General features: G+C 32.4%; 1 long non-coding RNA gene across 2 annotated transcripts; it reads right to left on the reverse strand.

Annotated features, from left to right (window-relative positions):
* Window positions 1-10,223: 10,223 nt before the first annotated feature.
* LOC107879719 lies at window positions 10,224-12,451 on the reverse strand. 2 transcript variants are annotated; one of them, XR_007044152.1, is made up of 3 exons: window positions 10,850-12,127; window positions 10,456-10,749; window positions 10,224-10,353 (listed from the first exon to the last, which is right to left on the reverse strand). It is a non-coding gene; the product is annotated as an uncharacterized LOC107879719 (long non-coding RNA). The 2 variants fall into 2 exon arrangements; XR_007044151.1 differs by having other exon boundaries at window positions 10,224-10,749; window positions 10,850-12,451.
* Between the last annotated feature and the right edge of the window lie 9,912 nt (window positions 12,452-22,363).

Genomic DNA, 22,363 nt, shown 5'->3' on the forward strand with positions numbered 1-22,363 from the left:
AATACCCCCTCTACACCTCAAATATTTTTAAACTTTTCATACTCATTTGTCTCTTATATTCTATATTTTTTTAATTATTTTCACTTTTTTATTTTTTTATTTAATTTTATTTTCATGTTTTAATTTATTTGTCTCAACCTTTATTTTTTTCTCTTTTTTCTTTTTTCTCAATCATTATTTATTTCTTCCCTTTTTAGTATAGTACAAGTACAATTTTGTCCCTTACACCTCAAATATTTTTTAACTTTTCATACTCACTTGTCACTCAAATTCTATTTTTATTTTTATTATTTTCACTTTTTTTATTTTTTTTTTAATTTTATTTTCATGTTTTAATTTATTTGTCTCAACTTTTATTTTTTTCTATTTTTTTTCTCAAACGTTATTTATTTCTTTATATTTTATTTTTTTAATTCATTTGTCTCAACCTTTATTTTTCTTTTATTTTTGGTTTTTATCATTCTCTATTTTCCCCCTCATTTTTCTCAAACTTTATTTTTATTTTTTCCTCTCATTTTTTAAATTCTTTGCTTTTTTCTTAATCTTTATTTTTTTCTTGCTTTTTTTTATCAATCTTTTTTTTATTTCTCTATTTTGTTTGATTGTTTTTTTCTTTTTTTCTCAACTTCAATTTTATTTTGCTAATAAATAAAAAATTGGATAATCCGCAAAGAGGTCTTCTTTTTTTACATCAAAGCAAATTTAAGGGCATGAAAACATAACGTGGTAGAGTCAACTCTTGCCCATGAGGCATAATTTGTTGTTAGAAAGTTCTTGAGCTAAGACTTGTCTCTAAGGCAATAGTTGTAGAACATCTCATAAATGAAAACATAATGTGGTAGAGTCAACTCTTGTCCGTGGGGAATACTTTGTAGTTTGAAAGTCCTTGAGCCAAGTCTTGCCTTTAAGGCAATAGTTGTAGAACATATCATAAATGAAAATATAACGTGGTAGAGTTAACTCTTGCCCGTGGGGCGTAATTTGTAGTTTGAAAGTCCTTGAGCTAAGTCTTGTCTCTAAGGCAATAGTTGTAGAACATCTCATAAATGAAAACATAACGTGGTAGAGTCAAATCTTACCCGTGGAGCATAATTTGTTGTTTGAAAGTGTTAAGTATTGCCTCTACAATGTAGTAGTGTCAATTTTTGCCCATGAAATGTAGCTTGTTGTTCGAAAGTCATAAGTCTTGCCTTTATAATGTGATAGTGGCAATTATTGCTCATGAGATGTAACTTGAATGGAAGAAATTGAAGAAAAGAAAAAAATTATAAAAATTGCAGAAAAGGAAGAAAAATATTTAAAAAATAAAATCAAAGAAAATGTAAAAGTTGAGAGAGAATAGGAAAAAATTAAAGGTTGATAAAAATAAAAAATAAAAGATTAAATAAAAATAATGGTCGAGAAAAATTTAAAAAGAAAAAATAAAAATCAAAGAAGAATAAAAAAAGTGTTTTGTTATAAAAGTAGACGTTGAGAGGTGTAAAGAAAAAAATAAGGGTTGAGAAAAACTAAAAAGTACACAAAAAAAAAAAGGAAAGAAAAAATAAAAAATCAAAATAATATAAAATAAAAAGAAAAAAAAGTTGAGAGGAAAAAGGGAAAAACGTAAGGAGTGAGAAAAATTAAAAATAAAAAGAGAAAAGAAAAAATAAAAATTAATGTAAAATTAAAAAGAGAAAAAAAATAAAAGTTAAAAGATATAAATATGGAGTTGTTATCCATTCTAAGGATCATTTATGTAATTTATTCCATTGATCAGGGGCAATTTCGTCTAAAAATATTAGTTAATAGGTAAAGGCTATTTTAAAGAAGCCTTTTAATTTAGGGCTAAAATTTGAAAGTCACCCCAATTAGGGTCTATTTTTTAGATGAAAAAATTACACAAATCTCATATTTAAGACACCATATTACCTAATATCTCTTAATATTTTTAAAATTACATAAAATTCCTATTTGCATATTTACTGGTGATACATATGTTATAACTTGCATACCCTATTTTATCTTCTCTTTTCACGTCATCTCTCTCTTTCTTATTACGCATCATCTTTTTTTTCCACAAATTACTCCCCTAAAATCTCTCTCATTTCAGTAGATTTTGAGTCAACTTCATTTTTCAATACTTCAACTGATTTCAACCGTAATCGTTCATCCTTTAATTTGAAAAATTGCAACTTCTTCAAAGAGGTTAGATTTTGGTTTATGCTTTAAAATCCTTTTGTATTAATTTGTTTTATCTTCAATGGATAATAAAGATTCACCCTTATTCAGTTTGGGAATTTCACAAATTGAAACACAAAAAGTTGTTCATGATAGTAATCAAATCGTGGGTTTAACTCCGGGCAATTTTGGTTACACCAAATTAGATTTTAGTGAAAATCGATCAAAGCAGCGGAACGATTCTAAAAAATTAAAGATTTTAAGAGAAGCTTTTGCTGCAAAAAATTAAGTTTCCGACATGCAAATGGAAGATCGGAATGAAATTGAACAAATCCCAAAATTTTTGTCGGAGCAGGTTTTATTTTCGCAACTAATTCATAAATGGTGATTCCTATAACTGGTTCTTTTAAATGGTGATTCATATGGGTGATTCATATGGGTGATTCATATAATTGTAGTTTAACAAATTAACTGGTTACTTGGTGATTTATATTTTTTTTGGTGATTTATATGGGTGATTCATATGGGTGAAATAATAAAATGATATTTTAAGAGGTAATACATATATTATGTTGGTGATTCATAGATATTAATTAATATAACTGATTCTTTTAACTGGTGATTCATATGGGTGATTCATATAACTGGATATTAACAAATTAACTTGTTATTTTGTGATTCATATTTTTTTGGTGATTCATATGGGTGATTCATATAACTGGATATTAACAAATTAACTTGTTATTTTGTGATTCATATTTTTTTGGTGATTCATATGGGTGATTCATGTGTGTGACACACTCAAATGATATTTTAATTGGTGATACATATATGGTGCTGGTGATTCATATAAATGATTCTTTTAATAGGTGATTCATATGGGTGATTCATTTAATTGCAGATTAATAGATTAACTGGTTACGTGGTGATTCATATTTTTTGGATGATTCATATAAGTGATTCATATGGGTGTTACACTAAAATGATATTTTAATTGGCGATACATATATTGTGCTATGATGATTCATATGCTTGTTACTTTTATTCTCTGTGGATAACTTTTTTTATTTATACATATGTGATAGCACTTTATATACTCATTTTTTTTATATTGTAATTTATAAATATATGATTCATATGTGAAAAAGGGTGATTTGGTCAATTTTTTTTTGACTAAAAACTGAGGGAAAAGGGTGAGTTGGTCAATATTTTTTTTATTAGCCTCGGTGATTTCGCATTCACAACACTAAAGTCTAGAAAAATTTATGCATTTAAAGATTATCCAATTGATAAAGGATATGAGGCCTGTTGTAATATTCAAGTTAGGAATCTTAACGCATCCTTTGCTTCCTAAGAATGGGGAGATCGATCAATGCTTGCTACAATAGTGCTTGGTGCAGCTCAGGTACAGTTTCCATGAAATTTAATGCTAACTATATGTTTTGAAATCTGCCAACTTCCATTTAATCACTGCTATACTAACTATTTCGCAGTCTCCAAGGGGCGTGGCAAGTAGTGCCATTGCCGGACACTTGGTTGCTACATCCCTCGCAATACTTGGAGGTGCATTTCTTGCCAATTACATTTCTGAGAAACTGGTAAGACAACATTGTTTCGCTTATTTTGCCTAAACAATTGTATTTCAAATTCTAAGCATCTTCTTCATCTTGGTTCTACAACAGGTTGGTTACTTGGGTAGTGTCCTATTCTTAGTATTTGTTGTTGCTACTTTGTTTGGAGTTTTTAAACCAAGTTTCATAGAAGAGAAAACAAAATCGAGAAGTTCCAAGATGCCATTTAAGTCCGGATAGATACTCTGAGAAAACGCCAGTGCTAGAGGTCACGAAACTCCTGATGTACCATAGATCAGTAACATATTCATGTTTGGCATAAAAAATGACATTCTTGTACTACTACGGTAGGATAAGTAGAGAAGAAACTATATTAGAGGTCCTTAGGTAACACAAGAGATGTGAAAAATTCTATGGCGTCCATCAGAAAATTTTACTGAGAGTTGATGCTTTTCCATGATTGTTGTGCCAAGTTTTGTACCAGTATGTGAAAGAATCAAGATTTTTGTTTACCCCTCTATTAATGAATGATTGTTTATATTTAACCTCTGTTATACTACCATACTATACTATGTAGGAATATACTGGTATGTTTTTGTAGTAGTATACAACTATGGCTCAATCCTAAGCAAGTTAGGATCGACTATACGACTCTCCACTGATCATATCGCCCCATTTTAGCTCTCGTGGTTGAACAAAAACACAAAGTTCTGCTTTCTAAAGAATGATTATGCAATAAAAAGATAAGTAATCATTTTAAAAGTATGCAAGGAGACATAGATGTTCTATGACAATGCAAGGATTCTATGACTTGAAGAAATTTGTGGGAAATGATTTTCATTGCCTCAATAATAGCTAGTCAATATACAACATCACCAAACTCAATATACAACACTCAGCTCTCTATCAAAATTGCTAACAAAGAAACTACATGAGGCGATTGGTCTTCTGTATATTTTTGCTCGTGTGATTCTTTTCGAGTCTCTGGCGAAAAGAAGACATTTTCGAGTGTTTGTATCTTCAGTATGTTCACATCTTTGAGGGAGCTATATTCGTAGATATATTGACTAGAACGAAATGTAGCATTAGTGAAAATCTGGACAAAACTTTTTTCTAGTCTCTTTGATCCTGGACCTGGTCTTAGAACTTCTGCATCTCCCCAGAGAGTACATTTGTCAGTTACGTTGTCACCTAAACACCATCCACCAGGCACTAGTTTATTGTGCTCGTGGTATAGAAGTTCACGGTCGATTTGGTCAAGAATCGAATCATTTGGCTTGAATGGTGTAGCAAATGCTGCTCTATTCATCACCAGGTTATTGAAGTCACTCGAGTTGGGTGGACAGGCCTCTTGTCTCGAGTTATATGAAGCATACCATATGTTCTGGTTGATTTTTGTTTTATTAAATTTACGTGAATTACACAGAATGATGGGAAAGTAAAAAGATGCCGCTGATGGTGAATTTGACAAATACATTAGCAGAGTCATCGGTAGGTTATCTTTGCCCAAGATGCAGAACTTGATAAACTTTCGGCTCAAGATAGCAGATGAAGACCTTGGAGCCAGAAGGACTAGTGTGTTAGTATTAGAATTACAACAACAAAAACATATGCAGTGTAAGGTTTGGAGAAAGTAGTATGTACACAGCAGATCTTACCCCTACAAGTAGAGAGGCTATTTACAATAGACCCTCGGCTCAAATTTCTTAGTATGAGAATCAAACAATTTAAACTTATCTTAATCGTCTCCAGAACTTTAGTTCTTTTGCGAAGTTTTCTTCTTTTAAATCTAAGACATGCATCCAACATAGTAGTTTGGCTAGATGTATCACTTGTTGAGCACACTTTTCTCGAGGGGGCAAACTATATCAATCAACACTTATATGAATAACCAATTATATGAATCACTTGTTATTTAAAACACCAGTTACATTAATCACCAACATAAAAAACCAGTTATATAAATCACCAGTTGCATTAATCACCAACATTAAAAATCAATTATATGAATCACCAGTCATATGAATAACCTGTATTTCCAATACGTTTGTATGAATCGCCATTTATATGAATATCCAATGACATGAATAACCAGTTATATTAATCACCAATATGAATCACCATATATATAAATATCAACTTACAATAATAATTAGTTATTTGTATCACTTATATGAATCACTAGTTATATGAATCGCTTGTTATTTGCAACACCAGTTACATAAACTAATATACAAATGTATCACTACAACTTCCAGATGTATCAAATTGCGAATTAAATCAATAATTGTCATTAAAAAAATAAAAAATGAACCTCCACTTGTCAGATCTCTCAGTTATGAAATTTAACCTGTGCTTGATTGCGTAGTTACGCATTATCGAGACAAGTGTAGCTTTGTTTTTATATTTTTGGTTCACCTTTACAACACTATTATAGCAATCACTTATCAGTTCTTCACCACCCACATTAACAATTGGCAGAGATTCAACGTTACCAACTACAATAACTGCAAGTTCAGACGGCTCAACAAAATCATAACACTCAATCGTCATATCACCCGTGTCAACATCATCACTGTCAATTACAATATCACTCGTTGTAATACATAGTGGATACTTCCCGAATATAGATTCAGCTTTCAAAATCTAAAGAAAAAGTTTCACAGCCATATAATTATGAATCTCCAATGCTGATGAATTGCCTTGAACAATGTATTTGGCATGAATTCTTTTCAGAGATACATCAATTTTCAATTGAGTTGATATGGAATCCATTGAATCATGGTACGCCGTTTTCCCATGAATTACAATACCGTCGACCCGATAGTTATCGTACCTTATTTCAGAAACACATTCCCCAGAATGACGCAACAACACAGTGACGAGATCCATTGAAGAAAATCAGAAAAAAAAAATATTGAATATCGATTTTTTTGTTCCAAAATTGAAAAACTTTGAGCTTCTAATTTGGTTTGCTTCAATGTTGAACTGTTGACAAATGTAATTGCGTTTTTAAAGCTTGTAACAGTTTAGGCGAGATTTACGTTGTTAAAATTAGAGAAAATTTGTTGCTTCCTAAAATAATTACTTGATCTGTTACATATGTATCACTTTTAGATATGTATCACTGCTTAACATATGTATCACCATTTCAAAATTCTGGGATAAGATGTAATTAGCAAAATAAATGGAATTTTATGTAATATTGCTTAAACTATTAGGGATTTATGTAAGTTACTCTTTTTAGATTCACCCGACAAAAACACATAAGGCCCAGAGTTAGCCTTGGACAACTGGGCCTACAGACCCAAATTCTACACATTCTAATAAATGGGCTAAAACTTTGTGCTTAAAGCCTCACATCCCTCCCTCGGCCGCTAAGTAGTAATTAGTTCTCTCATTTGATCCCTATTCCCTTGAATAAAAACATTTGATGCATATGTTGATAGAAATGAAAAGGGAGAGAAAAAATATATTATACAATATTACATTAATTATTGCAGGTCATATCAATATTTTTTAGATTGCATTATATAACAATAAGTTTTTAACAAAATCTGATAAAATAATTAAAAGGAAAAATATTTTTTATTCTATGTAAAAAAACATCTCTATAAAAAAAAAAGTAATCAATTGATAATAGGATATCAATCACTCCTAATTTCTCTCTATTTACTTAAATCAGGTTCTATGTGAAAGTTAATAATAGGATATCAATCACCCCTAATGTCTCTCTATTCCCTTAAATCAAGTTCTTTGTGAATGATAAAATAAATAATGTTAAAAATAATTATTAATCTATGATACATTAAACTCAAACTCTCCAAAACCAAAATGAAAGAAGCAATCAAAAATAAATTTAAAACATCATTTTTTAATACAAATTAAGACTCAGACAAAAAATTTGTGTATGAAATGAGTATATAAATTGATATAACTTAATTTGAATATCACAATACATAACTATCAATATATAAATCTATTGCATACATCACTTTTTATGCAAATTTTAGAGTCCAAAACAAAAGGCATGGATGTACAAATTAATATCATCTAATTAGAATATCATAATTCAACAAATAAATTTATATACTTATTTCATACACTAAAGCAGATAATAATAATATTTGATGAACATCAAATTTTATACCAATTTCTATAATTACTATGCTCATTTCATATAAAAATCACTTTATAAACCTTTAGTGAAATATGCATACTTCATATCGATTTTATACAGTTTTCATACATGAAAATTGTAAAGTAATATATATATATATATATATATATATATATATATATGAAAAGTGTGTGTGTGACTTAGTATATAAATTATTTTTAATATATTAAAAATTGAATATATATATGAAATATTTTTTAAATTATTAAAAAGTAATGAAACAATTTTTATGTATAGATATTGATGTTGTTATCATTTTATTTCCTATTGTGTAGATAATGGTTACATCAATTACAATGTATAACTTTTTTAGATGTATTGTTTAAGGGTGTTTATCAGATGGATCAGGTGGATAATTATATTGAATGATTTGGTTTATTAGTTATCGACTTTTTAATGTACTAATTCGCTACCAACCAATAAGATAACGGTTGATTCGATATCGGATTAGCAATTAATGAACGGTTATTTAATGGTGTATCGGATAAATCTATGAGAATGAAATATGAAGTGATTATTCGTATTTTCTTCATTTTTTCATTGACTAAGTTGTTTGTATATACTATGACTCATTTATTTATCAATTTTTTTTAGGCTTGTTAAGTTTTGTTCGTATAATTTTTTTTAATAGGTTATAATATAAAATCAAATGAGATTTTTTTAAGCCTAAAATGTATATAGAAATATATTTTAATTACTTGATTGACAAAAAATCAACAATTTGATATGAATTGAAACTTTTTAGTTTTACATCAAACTTTGTGAAGGACAAATTGGGATTGTTATATTTTTGTTGTGATCTTCATGTTATCAAGTATAATTTATCTTTTGAGTTAAGAATGAATTTCATATTTCTTTTATTATAGGGAGACCGACTGCGCTTTCTGATTAGAAGTCACAAGAAGTGACCTGTTATTTATGCTAAACAGTGAATAGAATAATGAATGAGGTCTTAGTTTTTAGGTTTACAAGAGGTATTTTCTGTATCTAAGGGTAAAAATGTAAGTATGATAATTCTTAATGTGTTAACGGTTTATCGATAAAAAAATTGAGTTATCGATAAAAAAATTGAGTAATCCACTCCCACACCAATAAGTCATTAACTATAAATTTTTAATTCGTTCACCAATTATTAATTCGATAATCTATTACTAAATAAGTCAATAAACTACTTTTGTGATTGAATTATCGGTTACTGTTTGATTTTGAACAGCATTAGTATTATTGAGAAAAATGTCAGATATTCTTACTATGATTGAAGGAAAATTGATATATCGTATTTCTTTTACTTAATTTGCCTAAGTATAGTTAACATTTAATGTTGGGTAAAACATTCAAAAATTAGCCCATCTCCAATCTAAAATCTAAATCTAATCTAAAATATATTAAAAGTGTGAAGACACTTAAAAAATGATTTGAATTTTTAGTTGTTCATTAAAATACTCGGCAATAGATAAAATCGTTTTTTCATCTTTTTCCTTCAATAATTCTTTGATTATTTATATAATATTTAGTAATTTAAGACCAACTAAAATCATTTATTAAAGTTTTCCTTATTAGAATTATGTTAAAAGTTCTAAAATATAAGACAATTAGCATCGGAAGGAAATATTTTGACCAAAAACTTTGTTGTGCTTGCAAAGGAAACAACAAGAGACATTTTTGGTAGTTTTCCTATTATTTTCCCCTCTTTAATTTAATTTCTTTGCCAAGTTGTCCTCTTTATACTCTAATTAAAATTAATTTTTAATTCTGCTTTTAACCAACTTTATATCTTTGTCTATACTTTCAAATCAATTAAATTTTACCTTATATATACAAAGAAGAATTTTTGCAAGAAACATACGTTTCTTCTACACTAGCTTCTTACTTTTCTTGTGCTTTTCTTCTACAATATCTTGTTTCTTTTAGTTAATAAATTTAAAGATTATATGGATATATGTAATCAATTATTGGCTATATATTTTTTCTTTTAATAATTTCTCATGTTTCTCTTTCAAAAGAAAATTTTAGAGCGAAAGTGATTTTCTTTTTTGAAGGTTGATTTTGATTCTATATATTTTTTTTTAGAGAAAATGGCCAAAAACCCCCTAACCTTTACTCCAAATCCCAACTACACAACTATACTTTGCGGGGGTCCTATTACCTCCCTGAACTATTTAAAAATGGAATATATACCTCCCTGAATGCTGAGGTGGTACGAAAGGTGCAACACACTCTATTCGAGAGAGTGAAGACGTTTTAACCTCTTAATTTTCTAATTTTTAATTTTAAATTTATTTTTTCAATTGTGTATTGTTTCACTTCTCTCTTCTTTCTTTCCTCTTCAACAAAACACCATGAATGCTTCTTCTTTTCTCTCTTCTTTCTTTTTCTCTTTTTTTCTTGTCTTTCTTCTCTTCAACAAAACACCATGACTGCTCCACACCCACACACCAAATTCTGCAATTCCATAAAAAAATAATTCAATTAACTATTATTTCAACACACACACCCCAAATGGGTCACCTTTAATTTCATTAAAATAGCAAAATTAACAATTACGTAGACATTCACGGATGCTTCTTTCTCTTCTCGCTTCTTTCTTTCTTTCTTCTCTTCAACAAAACACTATGATTGCTCCACACATACACACCAAATTCTGCAATTCCATAAAAATACCTCAATTAACGATTATTTCAACACACACCCCCCAAATGGGTCACCTTTAATTTCATTAAAATAGCAAAATTAACAATTACGTAGACATTCACGGATGCTTCTTTCTCTTCTCGCTTCTTTCTTTCTTTCTTCTCTTCAACAAAACACTATGATTGCTCCACACATACACACCAAATTCTGCAATTCCATAAAAATACCTCAATTAACGATTATTTCAACACACACACACCAAATGGGTCACCTTCAATTTCATCAAAATAGCAAAATTAATACTTACGTCGATATTCCACCATTCTACTTGCAATGCAGCAACAACGGAGCTTTATACGAGCCATTGTTTTTTTTATGTCAACAAGCTCCAAACTTTTTCAACAAAATCTGATAATTGTCTCAAAATTTTCAATAAAATTCCTACTATAATTTGATGGGAGAGGCAAAAACAACAAAAGGTGGATATAAAGGGTTAACAAACAGCAAAATCAAAGTTTTCATCCTCGTCAATATGACTCAATAAAAGAAACCAAGAACCTTTCCACCAACATTTTTACTCCTAGCCTCTTCATGGTCCATGATACCAGCTGAGGTAGTCAGCACAATGTACCCAAACTGTCGGGATATACATACGAGCCATTGGAATGTTAAGTTTATGCTCTTGTGGAGTTGAATTGTTTGATTTGAGGATTATAGAAATGAAATTGAGTTGAAGAAGAAAATGAAACAAAATGGGGAATGAGAAAGAGAGAGAAATTTTCTTAAGGAGAAATAATATATAAAGAGAAAAGTAAAATATATAAAATAAAATATACAAAGTTAAATAATTAATTTTTTAGAGTAAAAAAGAAAAAAATGGCGTGGCAATGACGTGACATAACGTGGCAACGAGTGCAGCTCACTGCCTGAAACAATGTCTGGAATGAGCTTTTAGGGGTGTAAATATTCCACTTTAAAATAGTTCAGGAAGTATAAGTGTGTAGTTGGGATTTGGGGTAAAGGTTGGGGGGCCTTTCGCCATTTTTTCCTTAATTAGGTTTGTGATGTTCTTTCTGCTTCGTTTCCTCCTTCTTGTAAGTCTTTTACTTATTTTAACTCTCAATAATTGATATAATTGTATTGTATAATGAATGTAGCCAAATATAATATTTACAATTATCATTGCTTCTTTCTACCTTATGCTATATTGTGGGAGGGTGAATAAATATAGTAATGTTATATTGTGGGAGGGGGATATAAATATAGTTTGTGCTACATGTTTACGATTATACTTATTCGTTTTCTTTTTTTTTCACTAATAATATTACATATATCCTACTGTGATTGCCTTATTTTTGTTGTGAAACATGAGAATTATCAGTTGTCTAAGAAAGTGATTCCAAAATCAAGAAATTTACAGATTATACATATTGATTTAAACGAATACGACAACAACGAGAATTAGCAATTATGTAGATTCTTTTCTTTTTAATTCATATGATTGATGTATTTATAGAATCTTATTACAAAATTCACAACATTTGGAGGGTTAAAGTCTTAAGAAATTACTCCACCAATAATCTTGAGAGACAGAGAGAAAACGTCAAAAGAAAAAATTTGAGAAGGAAATAAATTGATTACCAAGCAAATTAGTTCCAAGTTTAGTTAGATTACAAATAGGATTCAACTTACCTTAATTTTAATGATTCTTCCATTAAGTACTATTTCATTATTTTTTTAAAGTAAACATATTTACTTATGAATCACGATTAAAGTTTTTTTTTTTAGGTCAACCAGTAAATTTTATTTAACCAAAAGTATAAATGCTACTGTTTTACGAAATATTTGACTTTTGAAGAGAGTCGCCACTTAATTTTGAAAAGGAATTAAGAAACCTTTAGAAAGTAACTTCAAACGATTCAAAACAGGAAAATCGTTTTAAGTTAGAGATTCTAGATAAGAGGTTCCTATTAACGTTTTAGGAAGGTGTTAGGCACCTAAAATGTCCGCTAACTTGCGGTTATCCGGACTATTTGAAAATCGTGTTTTGATTAACTTCGAAAAGTTTAATTTGTTGAAATAGTGGTTTGATTTTTTTAAAAAAAAAAGACTTGTGTAAAATAGATTTAGGCGACTTAGTAGGGATTTTAACTAAGTCTAAACAAAACAAATAAACACATAAAAGGGAAAGGGAGGAGGAAGTAAAGGATTCAGGCCATTAGGCCCAAATCAACGAGACTTGTCCTAGTTTAGTTGGGCTTCCAACCCATTTCACCTGTCCTAAACTATTTTTTGAGCCTTTGGCTCGAGTCTTGCTCCACCTGTATTAAATACAACTTTGGCTTCGAGGCCGTAATGAATGAATAAATAAATGACTAAATGAATAAATAAAAAGAAGACAATAATAAAAATTGAGACTTTTCAAGTCTTTTAGTGACCTCATCAATGGGTTTTGACTCATTTTCCTTCTTTGTCTATCTTCTAGCACCCGTACGCCATGTAGTGGACCTTGGGTTTAAACTTCGAACTTGACTCGAAGGGGTGAGCCTCATTTACCCATTACGAAATACGGGAGAAGAGGAGTCCATTTGGACTCGAGATATTTTTTGCATACAAAGAAAAGATAAAGAAATTAATATATATTCAAGGCATAAAAGTGACATATTTCAAAGTAGAAGAAACTATTAAGAACCAATTTTTGAATGACAAGAATAAGCACACTTGCACAAGAATGAGAGTCAACAAATAAAAAATGCAAAGCAAAAGTTTCACAATCATACCATGCATGAGTCAAAAATATCCAAATAATTTTATTTAGCCGTAAAAGTTAGAACTTTCTTATCATTTTGAAAAGACAGCATGCGAACAAAGAAGAATAAACATCTTGGATGAAAAATAAAGCTAGCACTTCATATCTTATACGAGAGTTTTGAAATTCATTAAAATAATTAGTAAGCAAATGACAAATTCATGACTTAACTAATTACTATTTTTATTAAGGCGCAAAAAATAATAATAACTATTCTTCCAACATAAAATAAACAACTTTACATGCTAAAAAAAATATATCTACCAACAATAAGTTTAAACAAGACATGAGTATTGTTTTTCAAGTAAAGATCTAAACTTTATCCAAAATAATCAAAGAATAAAGTAAAAGAAAAAAAGAAACAATCAATATTATCTATTCTTTTCAACATAAAGGAAATAACTTTACATGCTAAAAACAAATATATCTACCAACAATAAGTTTAAACAAGACATGGGTATCGTTTTTCAAATAAAGATCTAAACTTTATTCAAATAATCAAACAATAAGGTGAAAAGACAAAACATTCAACATTAACTATTCTTCTAAACATAAAAAAAATAACTTTACATACTAAAAACAAATGTATCCAACAACAATGAGTTTAAAAAAAAGCATAAATACATCTTTTAAGCAAAGATTGAAACTTTATCTAAAATAATCAAAGAATAAAGTCAAAAAAGGCACATACAACTATTGCTAGCTCATTTTTATATCATGAACATGAAAATAATTAGAATATTGATACCACAACATCCTAGGGCCTTCAAGGCCATCTATAACATACAATCCCAACAAATAAAATTATATCTACGAACTACGAAGAAGAAAAAAGATGAAGAGAAAAAACGATAATAAAAACTAAAATAATAAAAAAGAAGGTGTGTTTACCTTTTGGGGGGCAGCAAAACGAGATTACGAGCTTCGTTGGAATCAACCACCACCGAAAAACATCGCCGACAACTCAAAAATTTTAATTAGCCGATCAACTTTATGAAACAAAAATTTTTACTAAATAAAAATAACTATTTTTTCTCAAAAGGATTTTTTCCCCTTTCTAGCCTCTTTTTTCTTCCTTCTCCCTCTTCCTCTCTCTACCAAAGTAGTGGTAGTATTTATAGGAGAGAATGGGTATTTTTTTTCACCAATGTGGGAGAAAAGTATTTATAGGAAAAGATAGAGATTTATTTCTTGTCATCCACCAATGTGGGAGAAAAGCATTTAGGGGGGTTTTTGGAATGTAAAAATTAAAGATAATGTGAGGTGGAAGATAATGTGGGGGAAAATAGTACAATGTAGTACAATCTTTAAATTTCAAAATTGGAAAAGAACAAAGTTGGGGAAAATAGTACAATGTATTATAATTTAAATTTATTTTTGGTGGGAATTGGGTAAAAGTTATGAGAGTTTTTGAGAATTTTGGGGTTATTTAAAATATAACCCCAATTGAAATTTAAAATTTAGCCATATTTATTTATTTTGACCAAATTAAAAATTAATTGACGAATTGCATTGCAATTATGACCAGTTTTCAATTATGGTCAAATCTAATAGATTGACTAAATTAGATTAAAATTTGATACGAATTAATACTTTTTTTATCCCGAGCTTCTTGATTTAATAAAATGAATGCATATTTATCCAAATAAATTATTTTTGAGAATAAATTATATTTAAATTAAGATTTTAATTATTTGAATTTATTTTCAAGATAAGTCTTAATTAAATCTGATATTTTGTAAAATAAATATTTAAGTAACAAATTATATAATCTCGTATAACTGAACACGATAGTATATAATCGCTACTTAAAATAAAAAAATCACTAAAATGAAAAAATCACGTACGAAAAATATTTTAATTTTTTTATTTTATTTGGATGAAATAATTATTTTGGTTTATTAAAAACTGAAGAAACTCATGATTAAATTTAGTCGCGGAGGGCAAAAATTAGGTGTCAACAGCTGTCCCCTCCCTTTGGGTAGGGTGGATGTAAGTAACCCTGGGCAAAGGGAGGTTGACGTTCCTAATTTTTGTCCGACCATAGATTCGAATCTGAAAAAGGTTGGTTTTCGCACGAGTTTCATAGAGTCATGGGCGGACCTCGGTATTAGGCTTCCTACATATCTCAGGTTACATGAGAATTCAGGCCACTTGTAGCTCATAGAGCTTGATTTAAAGCACGATTTTCAAAAAAATCACAAGTTATCTCAGTTTTAGAGTGTTTGATAAAACCGAGAAACTGAGGAATAAAGGGATTAGGGGGGAGGTTGGAATGCAGTCAAGTTTTCTTCATAGATCCCAGCCTACATATCCCCAAGATTTCAGGGAATCAGACTGCTTGTAGTTCAACTCAATCGGTAAAAAAGATAGTCTTTTATTCCAGACCATCTTTGGCTCGGAAGGAGTGACAAGTTGATCGAATTGTAGAAAAGAGGCTTGTAACCTCTTAACCATGAATGTGAGATCTTTCATATCCATAGTCAAGAACTTACTTGGACATAATTTCCAAAACTATAAGTGTGTTGCCACCCGAATTTGAAAAAAAAGAGAAGGTTACCCTCGGCATGAGTTTAAAAATATCCCGAAGGTGAAGATAAAACTAGAATATCCTGAATACCCACATGCCTTCAAATAGGGGTATGGTTGGATGGTGGTGGTGATCATCTTTTAGCTCGCGTCCAAAGAGTTTGACGTCCCTCTTTAGACTATGTCCCATTTAGCTGCTAAGAAAGAGTTCCACGTTGTGTTGCGTCCTACCTGAAGTCTTCCAAACCTGTGGTTTTTATTTAAGATTTTCATCCTCTCGGATGCTCTCAACAATGCTTCAAGCAAAAAGTGTTAGTACTAAACATAATTCACGAAAGAGGTATGTATCTTTTTCCATATCTCTACGTGAGTTATGGCCTGAAAAATGAAGTCATCCTTTATTGTACCTATATTACTTGTTGTATATGGCATGATAACCTCTCTGATTATAGCTGATGATCAATTTATAAATTTTCCCTAAATTGTCAATCTTTAGATGATCTTGCGCATTATTTGATGTTGGATACGAGGCGACTTACAGATATTCTCTGAATTTATAGCTTTTAGGTAATCCTGCACATCATTCGACTTTAGATAAGAGATGACTTACAGATATCCCTCCAATCGCTAGCTTTCAGGTGTTCCTGCACATCATCCGACCTTGGATACAATATGACTTATAGATAATCCCTTAAATTGATCGTCTTTGAGCAATCCTGCATATAATCAATCTTGGATATGATGCGACTTATAGAGAACCCTTGGATGTATTAATTTGACAATCTTGCATATCCTCCGATAAGGATTTAGTTGCGACTTACGGATAACCTTTGAACTAACAACTTTTGGGTGATCTTGCACACTATCCCGGTTAGGATATTATTGTGGCTTATGGATGACCTACAAGCTATCAACTCATAGGTGATCTTGCACACTATCCTATTTCAAATAATATGACTTATAGATGACCTTCAAATTGTCAATTGCTAGGAAATCTTATATATCATTCATTCTTAGATAGCGACCTGAAGGCGTCCCTCCAAATCGTGTGCTCTTAATGTATTTAGATGTTGATTCATGAAAAGATAATGATATCCTCGACTCCAGCGTTGTGTCTTGCGTATCAACAGATATATTGAATGCTGATGATATCCTCGATGCCAGCATTGTGTCTAGCATGTCGACAGATATATTGAATGCTGATGATATCCTCGACGCCAGCATTGTGCCTAGCGGGTCAACAGATATTGAATACTTATGATATCCTCGATGCCAGCGTTGTGTCTAGCGTGTCGACAGATATAGTGAATGCTGATGATATCCTCAACGCCAGCGTTGTGTCTAGCGTGTCAACAGATATATTTGATGTTGATGATACCCTCTACGCCAGTGTTGTGTCTAGCATGTCGATAGATATATTAAATGCTGATGGTACCCTCTATGCCAGCGTTGTGTCTAGCATGTCGACAGATATTGAATGCTGATGATATTCTCGACGCCAGCGTTGTGTCTAGCGCGTCAACAGATATTGAATGCTGATGATATCCTCGACGCCAGCGTTGTGTCTAGCGTGTCGACAGATATATTGGATGCTGATGATACCCTCTACGCCAGCGTTGTGTCTAGCGTGTCGACAGATATTGAATGCTGATGATATCCTCTACACCAGCATTATGTCTAGCGTGTCGTCTGATATTGAATGATGATGATATCCTCGATGCCAATGTTGTGTCTAGCACGTCAACAGATATTAAATGCTGATGATATCCTCGACGCCGGCGTTGTGTCTATCGCATCAACAGATATTGAATGCTGATGATATCCTCGACACCAGCGTTGTGTCTAGCGCGTCAACAGATATATAATGGCCTCTGCGATAATGATATGTGATGGCCTTTGCAGCAATGATATTCAATGGCCATTGTGGCAGTGATAAAATAATTTTACCTGGCTTCATTTGTTAGTGTCCTGCTTTCTACACGTACCTGTACTCAAGGTAGATGATTAGTAGACACAAAGTCGCTTTTACTAGCGTCTATTTTTAGGAAACTTCTAAATACGATACATGTAAAGAAGACAAAGTGCTTTTGTTTGTCGCCTACGATCTCAAGAAATGAGATGGACAAATCAAAAGGTCCTCAATAAATGGGCATTAAACCTATTTTTGGGGCTGCCTTAAAATACCGTTCTTGGGCATTAATGATCTATTGTGGCTCCCAATTTGCTCGGGAATTTTTGAAAGAGACTCTCATTTTGCGTATTGATCCCTGCATCCACAAAAAATGATTAGTTGAATGAAATTACTCCATGTTGACCTTCTTCGATCCTTGATTTGCTCATTTTCATCTCTTGGGCATTCCACCATATTGAGACTTCCACCCTGACACTATATCCCAAATAATGTCTAGGCAAGTACTAAGTAAGTGAGTCATATGATTTTTGAAAATAGTCTTAAGTTTTGAAAATAATTTTGAAAACTTTTGTAAAATTTTAGAAAATTTCTGCCAATCATGTCATGTACTAGCTCAATGAACATCTTCCTCGCGGTTCTGACTATATCCGATGGATGGTTTCCAAAACTCATGATTATTGTTGGAGGGTTTCTTCAAGTAGTTCTATCATAGCCCAAAATTAAGTCTACCTAGACTTTATCACAGTTGGTGGTTTCCAAAGCTTTAACCTCTGGTGCTGGAAAATTTGGAATATATCCCGGCATTTGGTGGAAATTTTGAGGTCTTCCTCAAAATTTTTGCCCCAGTTTAAACTTGTTTGACATAATACCAATCTGAGTGGATCTGAAGTCTTTGCTGATCTTCATTCTCTTTGTTGGATGTCGATCTTATCTTGTGAATTTTTTAGATTCCTTCTTGAAAATTCTGCCCCAATTTCCATTTCCTAGGGTTATATGATCGAGCCGTTGGGGCACCTACGTATTCCGTTGAAGTAGGAATCAGGTCAAACGTAGTTCAGGCTACGCTAGGGATATACAAAAGAAACTAATGGGTTGACCGAAGCCGACATAGGCCGCCTACGTATCCTTTTTATTGGGAATTCAGGTCATCACGTAGTTCATACATAGGGGGAAAGGATAAATTTTCCTAAGGGGTTGACCAAAGCCGACATAGGCCGCCTACGTATCCCTTTCTTGGGAATTCAGGTCAAACGTAGTTCGTGCCTAAGAGGAAAGATAAATTATCCTAAGGGGTTGACCGAAGCCGACATAGGCCGCCTAGGTATCCTTTTCTTGGGAATTTAGGTCAAACGTAGTTCGTACCTAAGATGAAAGATAAATTATCCTAAGAGATTGACCGAAGCCGACATAGGCCGCCTACGTATCCCTTTCTTGGAAATTCAGGTCAAACGTAGTTCGTACATAGATGGAAAGGATTCTAGGCGATTACAAATCATAAAATTGATACTATTATAAAGGCGATTACAAATATGCCCAGAAATAAAAACTATAACATCTTTCAAGCATGATATATCTTTACCACATCAGAATCGATTGGTTTGGTCCACTTTTGACCATCTATTTCGGGTAGTATTAGGGCTCCTCTAGGTTGGGCTTCTTTTGATTTTCATATTCCTCTGTATCTACTACTAACTGCTCCTCATCACCTTTTCTGTTCATCATTATTTCCTTCGCCTTGTTCACCTTACCCTTGACGTGACATGACATTGACAGGTTTTTAAAATTATTACGACCAAAACAAACCATGCTAGATAATCATATTTAAAAAGTAACTTCTTAAATAAAGGGAGGCCTTTTGGAAAATAAATAAAAACTATGGCTTATGACCCACACAAATGTGGGCCCATGCCTTTTTGAAAGTTGTAAAACACAAAACAAAAATTTAAGACATAAAATGGTGGATAACGAGGCCTTCTCCAGATCATCACCGATTTTAAAAACTATTAGTAATTGCCCTTTTATCTACCGCAATGAGTGACGGGTTATAAGTGGACTGGAGGTCCAGTTTTGCAAGGCCTCCCATGATGCAATCTTCTTCACACCATCGGACTGTGGAAAACCATCTGGTAGAGCATTGTATCCTTCGAACAGATCTTTTATCCCATCCCTAAGACCATCATCGTTTGACACCTCATGTACGGGAAATGACTGGTACAAGATCGGCAAGGGCCTAAAAAGACTCTTCTTTGAATTATCTTCGATCTCATTTTTTCTTCTTGGCTGGTACTCTATCCCATGCTTAAATTCTTTTTTTGGGACCATAAAAGGATTAAAAATTCCTTCCAAATCCTTACTTGAGGCGGCCGCAACTTTCTCTATCTTCTCCACCTTTTCTGTTCTTCTGAGTCCTTCTGAATTTACCTTAGCGATGGCCTTGCTAGACGACCATTCACCATCTATTTCAATCATGTTAACTGTAGGTCCCCCATGGTTAGGCAACGGATTACTGTTAACATTTGGTGTCGAAGACTAAAGTGTGATAACCTTCTGATCGATCAAATCTTGGATCTTATGTTTCAAGTTAATACAATCCTCGGTACTGTGCCCCGCTGCTCCTGAATGATAGGAACAATTTTGATTGGAATGATAAAACTGGGAGTAGGGATCGATAGGCTTTGGATGGATCGATTGTAAATAACCAGCTTTCATCAATCTTTCGAAGAGATGGGTACAACTTTCAGCTAGCAGCGTGAAGTTTCGGGGAGGTTTCTTTTCAAATTTTGGACGTGGAGGGTTATAATGATTCTTATTTATGGGGGGAGGAACTTGATGATAATTTGGAGACGTTTGGACGTTTATTTGGTTATTTGGAAAAGTAACTTAAGTATGAGGCTGATAATCTAGTTGTGGAACTTGGTGCTGGGGTAAAATATTTGGATTTGGAGTTTGACATTGGGGTTGAGCGTAGAATATAAGCTGAAAACTTGGTGATGATGACGAGGAAAGAATATTTCTAGGTTTGAATTTCCTCTTCAACTTATCAACAAAATTAGTAGAGACCGCAGTCGCATCCTCTCTTTTCTTCTTTGGAAATGCAGAAGATTCAGATGATGTTGGGGTTTTGGCAATTTTTCCTGTTCGGATGCCTTCCTCTAATGATTCCCCAATCTTTACTAAATCTGTGAAAGTTGCTCGGACCGCGGATACCATCCTGGTATAAAATTCTCCTTTCTGTGCACGACAGAAAAGTGATACCATTTCATCCTCAGACATGGGAGGTTGTACTTTAGCGACCTCTTTTCTCCAACGAAAATCATAGTCTCAAAAACTCTTATCATTCTTCTGTTTGATCCGATCTAGTGAATATCGTTCAGGGACTATTTCAATATTGAATGCGAACCGGTCAAGGAAACCCTTGTCCAATGCTTTCCAACCAGTCCACTTTTTCGGCTCCTGAGACATTAACTACTCTAAGGCTTCGCCACTTAAACTGCGACTGAATAGGCGCATCAATAACGCCTCATTTTTCCCTATCCCTACTAGTTGCTCACAGTACCTTCTCAGATGGGCCATTGGATTTCCAGTACCATCAAACTTCTTAAACTTAGGGACTTTGTACCCATCTGGTAGGTCTACTCTCGAGTGAACACATAAATTGTCATACCCTAAACCGTCATGGTCCCTCACTCCATGAGATTCTTTGATCCTCATGATCTCTTCATTCATAGCTAGCAACTTTAGTTCATGCTAGGTCTTCTACTCTTTCTCCTTCTTCTCGTAATGGTCTATCTCAAGATGAGGAAAGAGATTATAGATATCAGGGGATATGATGGCGTGAGGAGAATTTGGAAGGGAAGCTTTATTTTGCGGATGAGGGGAATTTGGTTGGTAAGTGCGGAGGACATTTTGGAAATTGGGAAGGTTTTATGGACCTTACGAGTAGTTTGGCAGAATATGAGAAGGATTTTGAGGATTTGAAAATGAATTTGGTGGATTCGAAGGTAGATTTGATATATTTTGTGGGTTTGGGAGTGAATCCTGCGGATTTAGGAATGCATTTTATTGATTTGAAAATGTGTTTTGAGGATTTAGGAATGTATTCGGAGACGGATTTTGTGGTGTTAGAGATGGATTTTGCGGATGGTAGGAGTTTGGGTTATTTTCATCATTGGTATTTTGGACGAATGGAGGAGCGGAGACGGACGATACGTTATTCGGCTGATCCCTGAGAATAGGGGTGCTGAGGGGAGGAATTTGGAGTGGAGTCCCATATCCCTCCGGAGCAGGGGCATTGACGATGATGGCCAAGTTAGCCAAATCTCGAGTGTGATTTATTTCCTCCTGAAGCATTTCTAACTTTCTTGCAAGTTCTGCAATCATCTCATTCTGTTCCGCTATCACATTATCCCGGATAGTCAGTGCGTTTTCTTTGTCATTTTCTGTCATTTCTGGATGATGGTCAGAGGATGGGATTTTCTACACTTTCGATCGGGTGAAGTAGGGATGTTCTGCCAGTTTATCAACACGGAGTAATTTCTATTATCTTTTAAGTAAAACTACTCAAAGGCAGA

Source organism: Capsicum annuum, chromosome 8 (assembly GCF_002878395.1).
Source record: "Capsicum annuum cultivar UCD-10X-F1 chromosome 8, UCD10Xv1.1, whole genome shotgun sequence".
Lineage (NCBI taxonomy): Eukaryota > Viridiplantae > Streptophyta > Magnoliopsida > Solanales > Solanaceae > Capsicum > Capsicum annuum.